Raw genomic sequence first — 17,401 nt, 5'->3', positions numbered from 1 at the left:
CAGGTTGTGATGATAGTTTCACAAATATATACTTATCTTCAAACTTATTAAGTTATGTACATTAAATATGTCCCATTTTATATGTCGATCATACCTCAATAAAGTGTTTTTTAAAAAAACTCTCAAAGTTCAAAAGTAAAAGTCAAAACAACCTCTATTTAGAAAATGGGCAAAATATGTGAAGAAACATTTCACAAAAAGGGTATAAAAATGGCAAATCAGCACATGGAAAGATATTCAATATCATTAGCCATCAAGGAAATAAAAATTAAAACCACAATGAGATATTGCTATACTTATCAAAATCACGAAATAAAAGATAGTGACAAGACCAAATGCTGTGGAGGAGAGGAGAAACTGGATGTAAAATGGTCCAGGCACTTCGGGAAAGAGAATGGCAGAAAACTAAAAATACACTTACTATACGACCCAGCAATTGCCCTCTTTAGGCATTTATTCCAGAGAAATGAAAAGTTACATTGTAACGAATGTTCATAGCAGCCTTATTTGTAACAGCCAAAATCAAGAAACAACCCAGATGTCCTTCAACCAGTGAATGGTGAGACAAACTATTTACATAGTATGGCACCACAGCTAGCAACAAAAGGAATGAACTATTGATACACACAAGGACTTGGATGAACTTCAAAGGAATTTTGCTGAGTGAGTAAAGCCAGTCCAGGGCTGCCTGGGTGGCTGGGACGATTAAATGAATGACTTCAGCTCAGGTCATGATGATCCCAGGGTCCTGGGATTGAGACCCAGGTAGGGCTCCTAGCTCAGCAGGGAGGGTGCTTCTCCCTCTCCCTCTCTCTCTGCCCCTCCCACCTGCTCATGCTCTTTCTCTCAAACTCTTTTTAAAAAACAAAAAACAAAAAAAAAAAAATTAAAGCCTGTTTGAAGAGACATTACTTTATAATTCCACTCATATAACATTCTTGAAATGACAAAATTATAGAAAAACAGGTTAACGGTAGTCAGCCCGCCCCTCTCCCCCCACCAAGTATGTGGGGGTTATAAAAGGCAACAAGAGGAATTCTGTGGTGATGGAACAGTTCTGTATCTTGAGGGTGGTGATGGATACCTACAGATTTGATAAAATTCTATAGAACTAAATACACACGCACAAATGAGTACAAGTGAAACTGGGGAAATCTAAATAATATTGTTGGATCAATGTCAATACCCTGGTTGCGATATTGCACTACAGTGTGGGGAACTGTTACCATTAATGCAAAACTGAGTAAAGGGTGGACAAGATCTCTCTGCATTGTTTCTGAACAATTATGTGAACCTACGACCATCTCAACATACTTTAATATTATTTTAAACGTGCGTCTCTGCAGCAGCACCCACTATTAGGGTTATTATTATTATTTTTTTTTTTACGTACAATCCTTTTAAAATGCATTGTCCAAGGCCAGAAAGCTATTTCATAAATTTTAAGAAACCACCTAGCTCATAGTGACACTCCCTCACCTTGCTGCCAGCTAGGTGATGTGCGCTGCATAGTGTTGGAATTAGGAGCTCCCGTGGCCTCGCAGTGCTCAGGTGTGTGTGTGTGTGTGTGTGTGTAGGTGGACACTGGTATGAACGTGAGACAGAAAGGAGACAGCTATGCCTCTGTTACTGTCAAGGAAGGTGGCCGGCTGATGAAGGTAATGCTGAAAGCCAGGGAAGGGTTTAAGAAGGGTGCTGGCGCCTCAGGAACGCCCTCCTGCTGCACCCTCTGGGAGGCCGTGGGCGGCGGCTGAGCAGCGGGCGGCAGTGACTGAACCCCACCGTCCACAGGAAAAGGTGAGCGCGGGACGGGGGCGGGAGGTGCGGCCTCTGCGCAGCGGCCCGCAGGCTTGCTGAGCAGCCTGGCTCGCAGTGGCGGCGCCTGGTCTTTGGATGCTGCCGCGGAGACGCCAAGGAGACTCTGAACGCCAGGAGCGCAGCGTTGAGGCCGGGGAGGGTGGGGCCGCCCGGAAATCCCGGTGGCGCCAGCTGGGTAGCGTCTGCAGGCCGGGGGCGCGCACACGAGGGGCACGTGGGTGTGGATGAACCGGTGCCGCGGGGCCTCCTGCTTGCAGCGCCACCGCGGCCGGGTGTCCGCTCTAGAGGAACGGCGGGTGGGGTGCCTGCCCCACACAGGCGGCATCCGCAACCCCAGCCCCGCACCCTGCGGGCAGGCAAGGGGTGGGGACAGCACCCAGGCCCCGCGCCTGGAGGCGCTGTCCGCACGGGTCTCCTCTCCGGTGCCTGGGCCCCCTCTCGACTCCGGTGCGGAAAGCCCGGCGGCTTTGTCCGGGGATGGCCAAGGGTGCGGGCGGAGGACCAAGGGGCTTCCAAACCCAGGCGTGGGGGAAAGACTGGGATGGACAGAGATCAGTGGGAGTGCCGCGGAGCTTCGAGGGAACTGCACCCGTAGCCGAGCTCCGGAGACTGGCGCCGGGGACTGGCGGGGCCGGCGGGTTCCACGTGGGTGGACCCCGAGCTGGGGGCATTGGCGCGGTCGCAGGTCGCCGTCGTGTGCGCTCCCTTAGGCCGGCACACGAACGCAGGCACACGGTCCGGGCTTCCACCTGCCCCTGGCTGGGTTGGCGCCGGGAGCGCGCGGTTGTGGGAAGGCGGCCCTGCGGGGAGAGGGGGTGGTACGCGACTGTGGTGTGGCTGCGGGGGAGGAGGTGGGAGGCACTGGAAGGCTGTGGCCCCGCTGCCGCAGCAGCCCCGCAGTGGGCGCCCCGCTCAGAGGAGGCAGCGGGGGGCGGCGAGGCGCGCGCCGGTCGCACTGCGGTCCTTGCCCGCGTTAACGTGTTCTCAGGATGAAAGGGAAAGGAAGAAGGTCCATTTAAAGGAGCAAGGGCGGGCAGAGACTTTTGCTGGTTCCAACCCTCGCGGAGGGCTTTGGTCGCGGGGACGTGGGAGTTGCAGGGCAATGCCAAGTGTCATAATGCGGGAAGATGACCGCAAGTGCAGCGGCGCCTCCACTTGGGTTGAGCTCCCCAAGAGCGCAGCCGGAGAGCGGGCGATCCTTTAAATTGGGCATTTCCCGTAGTGATCCTAAACCTAGTATTAACCTCTTCCCAACTTCTACCCGCCCCCCCACTCAAACGCCTCCAAATTCCTAGTAGTCTTTTAAGCGATCAGGTCAGTTCTACCAGCTTCATGTTATGTTTAAAAAAAAAAAAAGACAAAATTTTCACTTCGTTCACCTCTCCGACCCCAAGTCCCCACAAGGTAGCTTTTCACAGTCCTAAGACGTGGTTACTCCAAACCCACCGCAAGTTGCTCCGCTTTTGCTCCGCAAACCCCGGACGGTGCCACCGGAGGACGCTGAAGGCAAAGTCTCGGCTGCCGCCCGGGTTTAGGAAGCGGCGGCTGCCCGGCGCCCTCGAGACTGCCACGAGCGGAGTGTGGACAAGCTTCGCGTCCTCCTCCCAAGGCAGGCGGGTCGGCCCTGCACCGACACTCGGTGGGTGCCTCTGTTTCCCTCTCGGGTAGCGGGCATTTTCTCAACAGAGCGTGACCCGGTAGACGACGCACTCGAAATCCCAAGAACCCTCCTGCTCGTGTGCAGTGTCTTCCTCCCAACACTTCAACGCTTGCCTGCGGCCGGCGCTGTGTGTGCGCCTGGACACCCCCGCGCCTCCGTCCTCAGCTCCCCACTCCCCACCTCCAAGCAGCTGAAGGAGGGCTTTTCAGAGTTACCCCAGGGCAGCAGCTACATCGAGGCCATCCCCCTCGTTCTGCTTCTCAAGGGCAGAGCCCATGAGAGTCCGAGGCACCTGTGCCCCACACCTCCCCCCACGTGGGGCGACCCGTGTGTGTGTGTGTGTGTGTGTGTGTGTGAGAGAGAGAGAGAGAGAGAGAGAGAGACCCATCTAACACACAGTAATTCCCGGAAGACAAAGCATTGGACTGTCCAAAGATGGTCCAGAGGGAAGAAAAAATCTCCTCGAGGTGAAAAGTGAAAAAAAAAAAATCTCGAGGCACTGACTCAGTGCTCGCCGCCCGCCTCGGCTTCTGGAGCGTCTGCATCGCGGAGAAGGGATTGTAACTGAATCTCCTCCAGATCCGCTCGGCAATTACCTCCTCAGGCAGTGCCGCAACAAGTGGCCGCGCGGTCTACCCCGGACTACACCCTCCTGGTCCCCAGTCCTTGCTGGAGTGGCTGACTGGCGTGTGTGCGAGGGGTGAGGGGGAAGCTATTTTTAATTGTGAAAATTCTGTCTGAGTCCTGTGTGCTGGTATTCTCTTGTCACAATCAACCCCCATTTTTAACGCGGCGGCACCATCAAGATTAACACCTGGAAATGGAAAACTTACCCACTTTCCTATTAAAGAGGTGCTGTTTTTTTTTTTTTTTAACCGAGCATTTTTCCTCCCGATGGATTTAACACTTTACTGATAAGACTTCACCAACCTTTGCGGTCTGGAGTAGTTGGAGGCGGGGACCTAGGGGGTACACGTCGTTTCTTTTTATATCTGAGGCTTCTCCCCCTCCCCCCACCCAGTTGACATTGGTCAGATTCTCAGCTTCCTCAGAGGTTCTCTATATAGCGTTTGTGCCAGAAGCTTTACGGCTAAATCGCCTTTTCGGGTAAACCTGCTCGATACTTGTCCCGCGCTCAGCGAAACCCAGGTACCAATGGGTCAAGGTCCCCTGACTTCCATACTGAGAGCCACATTCCGGTTGGAAAGGCCCTCAGCGTTGCCCGGCTGATCGAAGTAGACAACTGGGGCTAGAGCATCCAGGAACCTGGGGCCTCCGTCTTCCTCCCCGAGGTCCCCTTGACTCAGCTGAGTTCCGCGGCGACCTCGCCCGCATCCCCGCCCAAACCGAGTACGAAACTACCTTGGACAAAAGTTTAAAAGAATCCAGTGTAGAAGCCGACTTTTCCTTTAAATCTGGTTATAATAAATAATCATATAAGTATACCCACATAGCCACCCAAGTGGAGAGCAGATGCCCAGATTTGCGGTCCCCACGTGTTGCTGGAGCTGGCGCAGACGCGTCCGCGGGCACAGTGGTGAACGTGACACCGCATTTTCTCCGAATTCCTGCCTTCTAGGGTGGTGCAGGGCCACGGGGAGGTGGGGGAAGAGGCTGCGGAATCCATCCGTTCTGAGGAACCACAACTGGGGCGGGGGGTGGTCTCCTAGGTCCAATTCTTCCACGTGAGGAAAGCAATGCTCGTTATGGATGATTAATAGCCGGGCTTTCCACGACCAGGAGGCGCGTCCCTGCCGGCACCACTAGCTTAGTAGTTTTAATTTGACCTTTATCATCAGCAACATGCTCCCGGAGGCTGGGAACAGGATTCGCACCCCGATGGCTGCCGTTTCCCTCCTCCACCCAGCTTCCAGGGGAGCGTTGGAAACTTGCAGCTCCCGCGGCGCCCCCTCCTTCTCCGGAGGGGCAGGTTCTCTGCGACCTAACCCCGGAGCTGTCAGACATCCCCGGGCGTGGTCGGGGCTCTCCCGGGCCTCGGAGTTGGGCGGGGTCTGCAGGGCATCGTCTTGGGTTATCTCTGGCACAATGTGCGGGTGTGCAAAGAGAAAAACAAAACAAAACAAAAACCAAAAACACACTCCTAAAGTGCCACTAGCATCTATGGAGTGGCAGTGGTCTACACCGAGTGCCTGTGCCTGGAGATGTGGGGGGAGGGTACTGCGGCCAAGGGCAGGGCAGGAGGACAGTGAAGGCCCGCTGGCCGCCCGGGAGCCCTTCCTCTTCGGGTTCAGAGGCCGGGAGCACCCCGAGCTGTGGCTAAAGGGGCTGGTAGGCTCTCCTGCACCCCATGAGCTCCCCCGCCTTCGCTGTGTCCCCCGGCTTTTCCAGGAGGAAGATGGGGTGCCCAGCGGGGGTGGGGCGCGCCGGGCCGCGGGGCCGGGCTGTCACGTGCCCCCCTCCCCCGCCACTGCGGCGGGAGTTCCAATCAGAGCGCGCCAGGGGGCTCCTCCTGGGCAGGAACCACCCGGCTCGGCGGCGGAGGGTGGGCCGCCGTCACCTGACCGCCCGCCCCCGCCCCCCGCGAGTAAGGGGCGGTGGTAGCGTCTGCTCGGTTACAAATGGCCCCTCCCGCCCCGCTCGCCCGCTCGCTTGGGCTCGGCGCGGACCCGCCCGGGCGCGCTCCTCCCGCCGGCTCCCGGCGTCCCGCCGCCGAGCCCGGAGCCGGCCAGCGGTCCCCGCCACCCTTGTGGGCGCTGCCGACACCCAGTGCGGAGGCTTGCCGGCGGAGGTCGCTACGGGAGGCTAGACCGCGGTGGCGCGCGGCTCTCCTACCGGCAGGTGAGTGTGCAGTACGGGCGTGGGATGCTGCGGGTCAGTGCGGGGGGACTTGCGGGTCCTCGGATGCAGACGCGGATCCATGCGATGCGCAGGTTAAGTTTGCAGAGCGAGTCCGAGGTTTCTCTCCATCTGGCCTCCTCTTGCTGCTCCAGCGGTTGGGGTCTCCTGCAAAAGCCTGGATTTGGGGGAAGGGCCTTGGGAAATTCTTGTCTTGAGATACTTGACAAAGGTTGAAAAGACACATCAGGTGGAGCGTGTAGCTGCAGCTGACGGGGGTGGGGGGGGGTTAGACAGGTGCGTTCGAGTTTGCCTGCTTGTGTGTGTGGGGGGGTGCTCCTAGGAAGATGAGCCAGAGATAATGCGAAGTCTGGGCGGTGGGTCATTTCATCCCCAGAAGCCACTTACATCCTACAGAGGGAAATTGCGCTCCTCTGAGGTGGTCACTGGAGAGATGATAGGGCAGCAAACATTGCCTCTCCCCACCCCACACCGGATTTCTGATATGCCCCTATAGTAGCAGGAGTGCAGGTGCTTATAAAGACTGTGTGAGGTTTTAAGGCACCCAGAAAATATTCCTTTTACATTTTAACTTCTTGGCAGAAATTAGTATTAAAAGTGCTGAATCATGCAAAAAGATGTGAAAAACAACGTACTTCATTTTTTTGGTAAAGTTTTTCAAAGCGACTAACACCTGCATTTCTGGATGAATGCTTTAAATTTAAGGTGTAGGCACTGGGTACTTAAAAATCACATTTTGAGACTGTGCCCTTGGCTGTATGAGTATCAGCTGCTTTTCTTTCTTTAGTGTGAGTTGTATCCATTCATTATCTCCTACCACCCTCCCCCCTCAAAAAAAAAAAAAAAGCCAAGACTTTTTTTTTTTTTTTTTTTTGGTGTGTCCGTGATTGTGAAAGGAGTAGAGGAAACAGTCCTCGGAAATAGAAAACATCCTCCTTTGATGAGTGCAATGATGGCCAATTTGATTTGTCATATGGCACTGAAGGGAATGTCAAGCTGATAACATGCAGACTGGAGAGAAAAAGACACAGGAGTTGCCCAAGGAGGGAGAAATGAGCTCTAATGCAATTGTGCTCATCAGTAAAAGAGCTGAAGGAGAGTGCTTCCACATTGGAGCCTGAATCTTTGGTGGAGATGGAAGGGTGTAGTTTTTGATGCGAGTTCTGAGTTCAGACACCAAGTAGCATAAAGATGTTTTTTTAAAAGATCAGTCAGGATTAGTAAAATGGGTGTGTCCAAAGACAGCCCTTGTCCATTTACTCTGGGCTGCACTGGCTGAACTGCTCAGTGGCCTGCTGACTCATAAGGGAACCAGAATGGCTTAGCAGGCTTGGATTTTACTTGTAGACTCTAAAAGAACTACACCTGCAACCACCGCCCCCCCAAACCACCACCCCATAATAATAATAAAAGAAAGAAAGCTCCAGCAGAGGCATCAATAAACAGAGAAGCTCATCTCCTCTTCCCTTCTCTTCTTCAGGGAGGTTTTCCCTATTCCTTGACTTGTCACCTTCATTTCAATACCTGTCATCCATGCTTGTGCACAGAATATTTGGTTTGACACAAAGATTTTAATCTAAATCTTAACATGAGAAATAGTGGCACTCCTAAACATGATTATTTCAAAGGTATTTGTGAAGGATACTGAAAAACATGAATATGAACAATTAATTGAGTTTTCTTTGCAGCACAGACTCCCTTAACATTGCATGCAAGACTAGGGAGCCCCACCCTGTTTCTGAGCATCTGCATGAAAGGCCAGGAAAGGAATTCGAGAATTGCAGTGGTGCAGAGAGAGGCAGTTCTAGGCTTGGGTATTACATTTACTTAAATGATCACTAAAATTGTGGAGGGTGGATAGCCTTTAATCGTAGGTAGGTCTTGAAAACCACAGTGTTACTCGGTTTTACCTGACAGCTTGTTAAATATCTATTTAACTTTCACAGATTGATTTTGATAGAAAAGCGATATGAAGTGAGAGCTGCTTCCAAATTTTAAGATCCTGAGGCTAAAAGACGTGATAAGAAGGACAAATATCCAAGCATATAGTAAAGCCAAAAAGAGTTATTTTTGCTCTGGTATTTTTAATACAATTTATTTATTAAAGTAAGTTTTTTAGAAAGAGGGGGCTCATTTTCAGGCAATAAACCTGCTTGCAGAATAGACAAGCACCTGGCATCTCAGAACAGACATGCATAATTGGAGGAAGAAACAGGTGAATGAGCTTACCTTCTACTGCTTGGTCCTTCAATCAGAACCCAGTCATGTCACGTCAGATTAGGAGAAGGCAAGCCATTTCTGCAACAACGCAAGGAGATTTCAAATCTTTTTTCAAATCTATGGGAAAGAAAATGTTTTGAGTTGCTCTGAAGAAAGAGGCAGTCTTCATAAATTCACAAATCATTATGATCATAGCCATACTTACCCGCATTGTCTACTGCAGACAACGGGTCTGACCATGACGAAGAGAGGTACCAAGACTTTTTTCTTTCCTTTTTTTTAAAAAAAAAAACAAACAATTCAAAAGGATGCCTGCTTGATGTTGCCATCCATTTATTAAGACAAGTAAATTATTTAAAGAAGACAAAAGTGATACTCCCCCCTTCATGGCTAGAGTGAATTAATGCACTACTGAGTCTGGAAGCGGAGACCAGTTAGCAGTATCTTAACAGTTATTTCTGATTAACGTGAGACTTCAGGTAAAATTATGTTCTGTCGAGACTCAATGTAGGTTCAAAGCTGCTAAAGCCACCTTCTGCTTTTTTTCCTTCTTTCTTACGCTATCTTTCTTCTCTTTAAAATCCACAAACCACGCCTACAAATCCTAGCCCCTAGAAGGCTTTGAGATTTCACTAGGAACACACAGTCAGATACACTGCCTGTGATTGTGGGTCATTCTGAAATCACAATAGATCTCAGCTTCAGCCTCAAGAATCAAACTTGTAGGATGTCTCCAGGGCTTTGCTCAGACACCGGTACTCTGGCAGCTTGCTTTCAACGAGGGTCTTTTCCTAAGATTTGCAGTGATCATTTTGTGGAAGTTAGCATTGCCCACTTGCACAGTTAATTGCATTGTGAGAAGGTTCCAGAACAGTACTTCCTTGAGTTCTGACAGTAAATATGTACACAGCATTGTCTGAGGAGCATCCAGAACACCCACCTCCTGGTGAAGTGAATGTGCTGGCTGAATAAACACCTGGGCTGCTTTAGCCTGCCAACAAATCTCATTTTTTTACCATAGGAGATGCTGCTTCATCTGAGCTTTTTCAGGCCCCTAGAGAGCCTTGCAGGATGGAGAGGAGCATCTGATGTCTGGTTTCTTTTAGAATTGGCCTCCAAGAATTTACCTTTTTCCATTTGAGGATGTCAGGTTACATGTATTTTGCAAGGAGATTGAAGAAAACTCATGTTGCTAATCGACTTATTCTAGTGAGCTGTAAGATTAGTAATATCAGTGCATTTATGTATTTAAAAGTTAATTATAATTTTTGGGTGTGTGAGTATTGGGTTGGGTTAAGTGTAAGTAGGAAGATGCCTTTAAAAAACCGTGGGGGGGTGTGCCTGAGTGGCTCAGTCAGTTAAGCATCTGCCTTTGGCTCTGGTCATGATCCCAGGATCCTGGGATGGAGCCTGTGACAGGCTCTCTGCTCAGCGGGGAGTCTGCTGCTCCCTCTCCTTCTGTGATCTCTCTTGCTCTCATTCTCTTTCAAATAAATAAAAATCTTTTCAAAAAAATTAAAATAGGGGCGCCTGGGTGGCTCAGTCGTTAAGCGTCTGCCTTTGGCTCAGGGCGTGATCCCCGAGTCCTGGGATCGAGCCCCACACAGGCTCATCTGCTGGGAGCCTGCTTCTTCCTCTCCCACTCCCCCTGCTTGTGTTCCCTCTCTCACTGGCTGTCTCTCTCTCTGTCAAATAAATAAATAAAATCTTTAAAAAAATTAAAATAAAAAACCAATTGGAAATTGCTGCTTCTTAAAAATCATGTGACATTACATACTTGCCATATATATCTCTGCAAAATCAAGAATGCACTTTGGTGTGCACATTTTGCCACCTGTGCATGCATCCTACCCAAATCAGAATTGCTATTTAGGATTATTTAGTTATTTATTTTGAGTAGACCCAGGGTAATGGAGAGGGTCTTTTCTGGCGGATGTTGGGTTCTGCTCCTGTGCTTGGAAACACAATAGTTCATATTATAAGTAAAATATTTTTTGCAATATGTTTTCTTTTAGGTTGCCAACTTAAAAGTACTCATGCTCTAGGTTTTAGAACTAAAAATAGCATGAGGAATAGCTTTTGTCCCGATGTAGCTCAGGATGCATCTCTTCTGGTCAAATTCCTGTAAATCTTCTTTACTACTTACGGAATTTGGAAACTATCCAGAATGCTATTGATCTAAATATTTTCATCTTACAGGTCTTCCTTTGATAAAGTGGATGGCGACTCTGCTCTTCTGCCTGAGAGTAGTTCAAAATGTAAGTTCAACAAACCAAATAATGAAATATCGATAATTCTGGAGCTCCATGCAGAAGACTTTGTCTTATTTTTGTTCCTTTTACTCAGGACTGTAGCCTCATAAGTAAGCTACCTCCACCTTGGGTTGGGGGAGGGGTGCCAGCTTAGAGCAGCGTTTATTCACCACACAACAAGGTAATGTTTCACAGCCCTGGAGCGGCAGTGTTCTCTACCCTCCCCACCTCATCGTTTTTCTGATGATAGAGTATGAATCTTTGGTGTCTGCGTGATGCTTGAATTGACACTTCCCCAGATGTCACATCTTTCTGGGTGGCCCTGCCTATTCTAATCTTCTCCCAGCTCAAGCGGACAGATTCCAATGTGGGGACCCATCTAGTCTCAGGACTAGAGTTCTTTTGTGCCAGATGAAATCCTGTGGCGGCTGTCAAGCTCCCTGTACATTCACCCAAGTGCGTCCTTAGCTCAGCTGCTGCGGTCATACTACAGCGATCTGGTACACTTCATTTATAAAACGGGAAGAGTCGAAATCTGTAGGAGGCCATTGCTGTTTCACACAAAGACGTGGACGGTGCAGGATTTTGCAGATTTCCCAGGGTCAGTCCACCTTCTCTGCTTTGAGGTTATCAAGTACAGCTCTTCGTGAAGGAAGCTATACGTTCTCGGAGAGGGGTTCAGTGCTGGTTTAGACCCCTCCCTGCTTCTCTAGAGATCTCAGCATGAATTTAAGATATTTTTGCAAAATTCTTAGGCATTGAATGCATTTCATCAGTGGTCGGGCTCTAGAAAGCTGATTTTTATTAGGAAAACTGTCTGTCGTACCTTCTATTTCCCTTGCTTTTCTGCCTTCCTGCCCCCTTGCCCAGAACATGGATTTCCATGTAATTCCGTTCACTAAATATCTCTCCGTTTTTGTTTCACTGCAGAGTTTATTGCTAGAGCTGCTAATAGACTTTCAGCACAAATAGTATATTGATCACTTGAAATCTTGTTTGAGCTTGACTGAATATACATAATGGGGTGTCAATCGGGGAAAAAATCTCATAATAAATGGCAGGCGACTTATATTCATGAGAAAAAATGTCCTGGGCAGCACACAAAACACCATGTTTACTGTAGCATGACAGACTGGGTGTACGGCTCTCCGTCGCATTCATCGGGTAGATTTTTAATAGCAGAGGCAGGGTTAGAATACCAAGATCTTGGAAGCTTGCTTTCTTTGTTTACGTGGGGAAGCATCTTTGCACACTCTGTAGAGCATAAACATCTTCTAGAACCCCAGCCAGCAAGAAAGATCTTTTCTACCTGAGGAATTCAGAAATTGCAAACAAATCTGTTTAAGTTGGTGTGTATTTAAAATCAGCAACTGATTTATGCAGTCCATATTTTTTAAGTTTTTACCATGTGTGTATCAGTGCATACACTCACTGTATGCAAATATCATTTTCAATGTGTACATGGGAGAGCACAGTATATTTAGAGAAAAGCCTGCTTTACATAAATTATTTTTAAGAACAACCGAGGAGCAGAGAAAAATACTCATGCGTTAGGAAAGCTAGATCTTTTTTTTTCTTTTAAAGTTTCCCAGTGAATGATAAGTAAAGGAATATCAATTTTATTAAGTTTTATGTGCAATTCATTAAAATACATTTTCCCGATAGAGCAGTGATTATGATGGTACATACTTCTGGGAAAGTGATGTTTTTGACATAGAGCTAACTCCCGGACTGCTGGTTGTCTGTAGAATCCGGCCACAGAGGGGACATGCAGTGTTGTAGTAGCTGTAATCCTACTTTATCCCAGGACAGTGGGATACATTTATAGGCTTCCAGCCCACTGGGTGGGGTGCAACCTAGCTTCCATCAGGAATTCTTTGTCTCCTGTAAGTGAATGAAGCCAGTGGGCTCTTTGCTAATCAGGTTTTAATTGTTGATTTCTTTTTTTTTTTTTAATGGCAAAAATTAAATCACACTGTAGACAAATGACTCTTCCAGTTCCTGGGCAGTGTTCAAGACTTTTAAAAGTACGGCAGAGTTTTTACTTGTTAAATCTCAGGTCATATCTGATAACCGGAAGAACCTATGACTTATCACAAAGAATGGGTAAAGTAGGGCAAGTGAGGCTATCAAGGTATAAAAGACATGACATCAGGCCCTGATCATGTCTGTTCTTCCATAGGGTTCCAAGAACTTTTGCTTGGTCTCATCTACTTCATTAAAGTGCTTCTGATTTATTTCTAAAGATTTCTGATTAGCAGTAAGAGAATGCAAATTTTGCTGAGAAAATGGGATTATCTGAGACCTAGCCAGTTGCAGAGGCTTAACGGTATATGATTATAGGAGAGCGACATAGTTCAGTAGTATCTTTTATAAATAAAATCTTTTATCTATATATTCCTTTATGTATGTATACAGCTTTGTAACAATTAGAAATTATTTGTCATACGTGGTTTTTTGCACAAAGAGAGGCAATCAAATTTGATAGTTTAAGGTTGGGGAATTATGCGTTGAGATTTTTAGCAAAAGCGAGGTTATATGAAAACCTTAAACTTGGGAATTAGCTATTTGCATAAACTTCATTACTTTTAACCTACGGAGAAATGTATGTCTGCAAATGTCAAAACTGGGACTTATTGGATGTCACCAAATTAAATCCTGGGGAAAAGAAAATTGGAAAGAAAACATTTCCCGGAGAAATTTGAGTTTGAAAACTGCATTTATAGGCCTTGCTGTAGCTTAAGTTTTGGACAGTTTTACTAATTTCTTTTAATTAAATAAAGGCAGAAAAATTAATAGGACCTAAGGTAGAAGTTATATGAACTATTTTCTGATTGAAGAATATTAAAGATTGTGTGTTGATACTATAATACCTGGTTTGATAATATAATACCCGCTTTAATAGATTGCTTTCTAACCAGTCCTTAACATCCTACAGTGAGAATATTTAAAGGCAGAACAAATGTAAGCATATATAGACCTCTTTTTTTTTTTTAAGATTTTATTTATTTATTCGACAGAGATAGAGACAGCCAGCGAGAGAGGGAACACAAGCAGGGGGAGTGGGAGAGGAAGAAGCAGGCTCCTAGTGGAGGAGCCTGACGTGGGGCTCGATCCCATAACACCGGGATCACGCCCTGAGCCGAAGGCATACGCTTAACCGCTGTGCCACCCAGGCGCCCCCATATAGACCTGTTCAGTAGAATTAAAAATAACTTCAATATACTCACCTGGTCCTTGGTAAAGCTTTTGAATTGTTTTAAAAGAATCTTTATTCACTCTAAATTTCAAAAACAAGGTCACATTTGCAGCTATTTCAGAGAAATGGACATTATGATTTCTGAGGTGATTTTTATATATGTTAAATGGAGATTTGGAAGTAGCTGGGACTCCTGTATTTTTTTCTTATAACTGCTCTATTTTCAGAAACCAGAGTCCGAGCTCTTTTCCCTTAGGTGCAGCATGAAGTTACATTCATCTAATAGAAGCGGTGGGACTACTTTTCTTCCGGCAACGGTTCCAGTAATAGCTATTGATGTAAGGGATTGAGGGTAATATGCTTTTTAAAAATTGGTGTTTTTTTCCACTTTAATAAAAACACATTCAGGCGAAATAAAGAAAGATTACAAATGTACTAATTCAATGATCAGTGAAGTAGTTCGGCATATACTACTTTAAATAGATCTAGCTTCACATTTAATAAAAAGTTTATTTTCAGGTGTAATCGCTCATGCCAACAGAAAATCAACAGGCAGTTTGCTTAGGGCATGTACCCTCCAAGCTTTATATAAGTTAGTATCACTAAGAGAAACCCTGTGACACAGAGGAAACCTTTATTAAACCCCCATGTGCCTCTTAAGAATCCATATTCCCCATGTAAGAGGGGATTAGCTGGGGGCCACAGTTAGCCAATGACTTCTTATATTATTGATAGATTAATATATGTGCATTGTATGAATATATAACATACCTATGAGCATACTGTTACATTTATTAATAGTTAAATGCTTATGTCCCACTCCAAGGGAGCCTAAACCATTCCAGTTTAATTCAAAACCTAACACCGAAAAATAGGCATAACCAAATGTCCTATAAGCCTATTAAAGAAAATAGGCTCGACTGTTTCCCCAGCTTAGTTTTTGTTTAAGATACATGCTGACACAAAAGTTATTTTCTTATTGATAGGCAGACCCCACCATGGTTATGTAGAAATTTGGTGAAAGAGTAATGTGTGGTAGAGTTTTTGGTTTGCTTTGGCTTTGGTGTGTGTCTGTGTGTGTGTGTGTGTGTGTGTGTGTGTGTGTGTATGTGTTGGTGATGGGGGCTTTAAGTTTCACTTTAAAAAATAAAAAAAATCAAGTGAAACCCGTTCTACTTTTAGGTTAAATCTCTTCATCTTTCTGTGACCTTGCACCCTGATGACCATGCTTCGGTGAGCATGCAAACCCATTACCTGATGGGCTGGATTTGGTCTCAGCCAAGCAGAGGGGGTACCCAGTCTATGAACTGTGTGCCTACATCAACAATTTGAAAACCTAGTGTCTTAGCCAATGTTACTGTGCAGCAAGGTGGCCATACCCTCTTCAGAATCCTCATTTTGTTGCTGTGCTCTTTCACAGACCCCTGCAAACACTTCTATCTTCCCATGGATCATTTTTCTCCCTTCTCATTAAAATAAAAGATCAGCATTCAAGAGAAGACTTTAAAAATGAAATCTACTATAGACCCACGTTGTTAGGCCCTTCCATCTCTGGAAATAATTTGGGGGAGTATGAATTTTCAGCCCAGACAAAGTTCTAACTGAGGCCTTCATGAACACTCTTTGGAGATGTGTCTTAGCAGGTATTTGTGGAGCTGGGATGCTGCTTACAGCGGGCAGGCAGACAGACTCTCTCTAGGCAAGGATTTAAATTGGCAGAATCATGGAACTTTGCATCAAAAACTTGGGATGTACTGTATGGTGACTAACATAATAAAAATATTATTATAAAAAATAAATGGACAGTTAAATAAAAATTGAAACAGCACAAGGTGAACATTTATAGAGATGACAACTTCTGCCGTTTCTTTGGAGGTGTTAGTAAATGTAGGAAAACTGGCCAAATTCCAGGTTTTCTTCTTCTTCTTCTCCTTCTCCTTCTCCTCCTTCTCCTCCTTCTTCCTCTTCTTCTTTTCTTCTTTTCTTTTCTTCTTTTCATTGTATAATAGTGTAGGGATGCTGCTGGTGGTGGCCACGATGACTAAACGACCTTAAGTTTTCTACATCTAAACATGAGGCTGACCGGGTTCCTTGTAGAGCCTATTTCTTGGGCAGCATTGTCCAGGGGGACTTTCTGTGATGACAGAAATTCCCTGTATCTGCACTGCCTGGAACCACTAGCCACATGCAGCAACTGAGCCCTTGAAATGTGGCCAGTGTGACTGAAAAGCTGAATTTCTGAAATCTTATTTCCTTTTCGTTAAAATTAACATTTAAAAAAACACATGGAGCTAGTGAGTCCGTGCTGGACGGCACTGTCTCAGAGAATCTGGGAAGGGGTCAGGCTTGCCGTGAAGTCCCCTGCGTGGACGACGTGAGCTAAAGTCAGTACACGCTGCAGAAACTGCCAGTCAGCACTGAGCACGGTGCTCTCTAGGTGGTGAGCCCTGCACAGCTACCATGCACGTCGTGGTGGCTCCCGTTGCATTCTTGTTCTTAGGTTTTTAAATAGAACCCAATGCTTTCCATCAGGACACGGCGCATGATATTGTCACTGTTCTTTTTTTCTTTTTTTTTAAATCATGGTAGGAACATTTAGAATGAGGTCTACCCTCTTAAACAGATTTTTAAGTACACAACACAGTATTGTTATCTATAGTCATAATGTTGTACAGCACATCTCTAGAATGTATTCATCTTGCATAACTGAAATTTTATACCCGTTGATTAGCAACTCTCCATCCCCCCTCCCCCAGCCCCTGGCAACCACCATTCTATTCTTTGCTTCCATGAGTTCGACTGTTGTTGCTGCTCTGAGACTCTGTCCCTAACTGGGCGGTTAGTCTCAGTTACCCCAGAACCTACCCAGGTCCTGGCTCATTTGTTTGGCTTTGAGTCCATGTGAGGTGCTCTCAGAGGGAATTCTGGCTTTGGAAGAGGGCGTTAGGGAAAAAATCTGGATTTGCCCTTCCAGAAGGCCCTTCTAACACTTCCTCTTTGTGGTCATTCTACCCTGTTGCACATGGGTAGGGCTTCAACATCTAATTTCCATGTGGACTCCTGCGTCTGAAGGAATTTACCTCAAGTGTGCTTTAAAAGGAAGCATAGACCCCTTCATTCAAGGCAGGACTGATTGAGAAGTTAGGACAACTCATTCATCCCACAGGCACAGGCCTCTTACTAAAACCAGCTAAAGCTTTCCCCATAAATATAGAGGGTCTTCTGACTGCATTGACTTTGACATTCTCAAAATCTGTTCCGGGACACCAGAGTCACTGGGCTAGTGGACTTATTCCTGGTGGAGCTTGGGGTCTTTGGCTCCCACCACCCTAAGACTTTACAAATAGATATGTGGGGAGGAAGGAGGGGTAAAGGATGCTTTGCAGTTGTGACCATCCTCTTTGTGTCTGCCCAGGGTGACCCCATGTAGCCCAG

At 46.7% G+C, this 17,401-nt stretch overlaps 1 long non-coding RNA gene across 3 annotated transcripts in view; it reads left to right on the top strand.

Moving 5' to 3' along the window:
- The first annotated feature begins 5,799 nt into the window (after window positions 1-5,799).
- LOC148108357 (uncharacterized) overlaps window positions 5,800-17,401 on the top strand; it is a 116,070-nt gene continuing 104,468 nt past the window's right edge. Inside the window, exons 1-2 of one of the 3 annotated variants that reach the window (XR_015727821.1) lie at window positions 5,800-6,277; window positions 10,715-10,773. This is a non-coding gene — a long non-coding RNA (uncharacterized LOC148108357). The remainder of the gene's footprint in view (window positions 6,278-10,714; window positions 10,774-17,401) is intronic. The other 2 variants (XR_015727823.1, XR_015727822.1) reach the window with 2 other exon arrangements.

This window comes from Ursus americanus, chromosome 20 (assembly GCF_024610735.1).
Source record: "Ursus americanus isolate L20-20 chromosome 20, mUrsAme1.1.p, whole genome shotgun sequence".
NCBI classification, from domain to species: Eukaryota; Metazoa; Chordata; class Mammalia; order Carnivora; family Ursidae; genus Ursus; species Ursus americanus.
The sequence above is the reverse complement of the archived record's forward strand: the minus strand, read 5'-3'. Positions and strand labels throughout refer to the sequence as shown.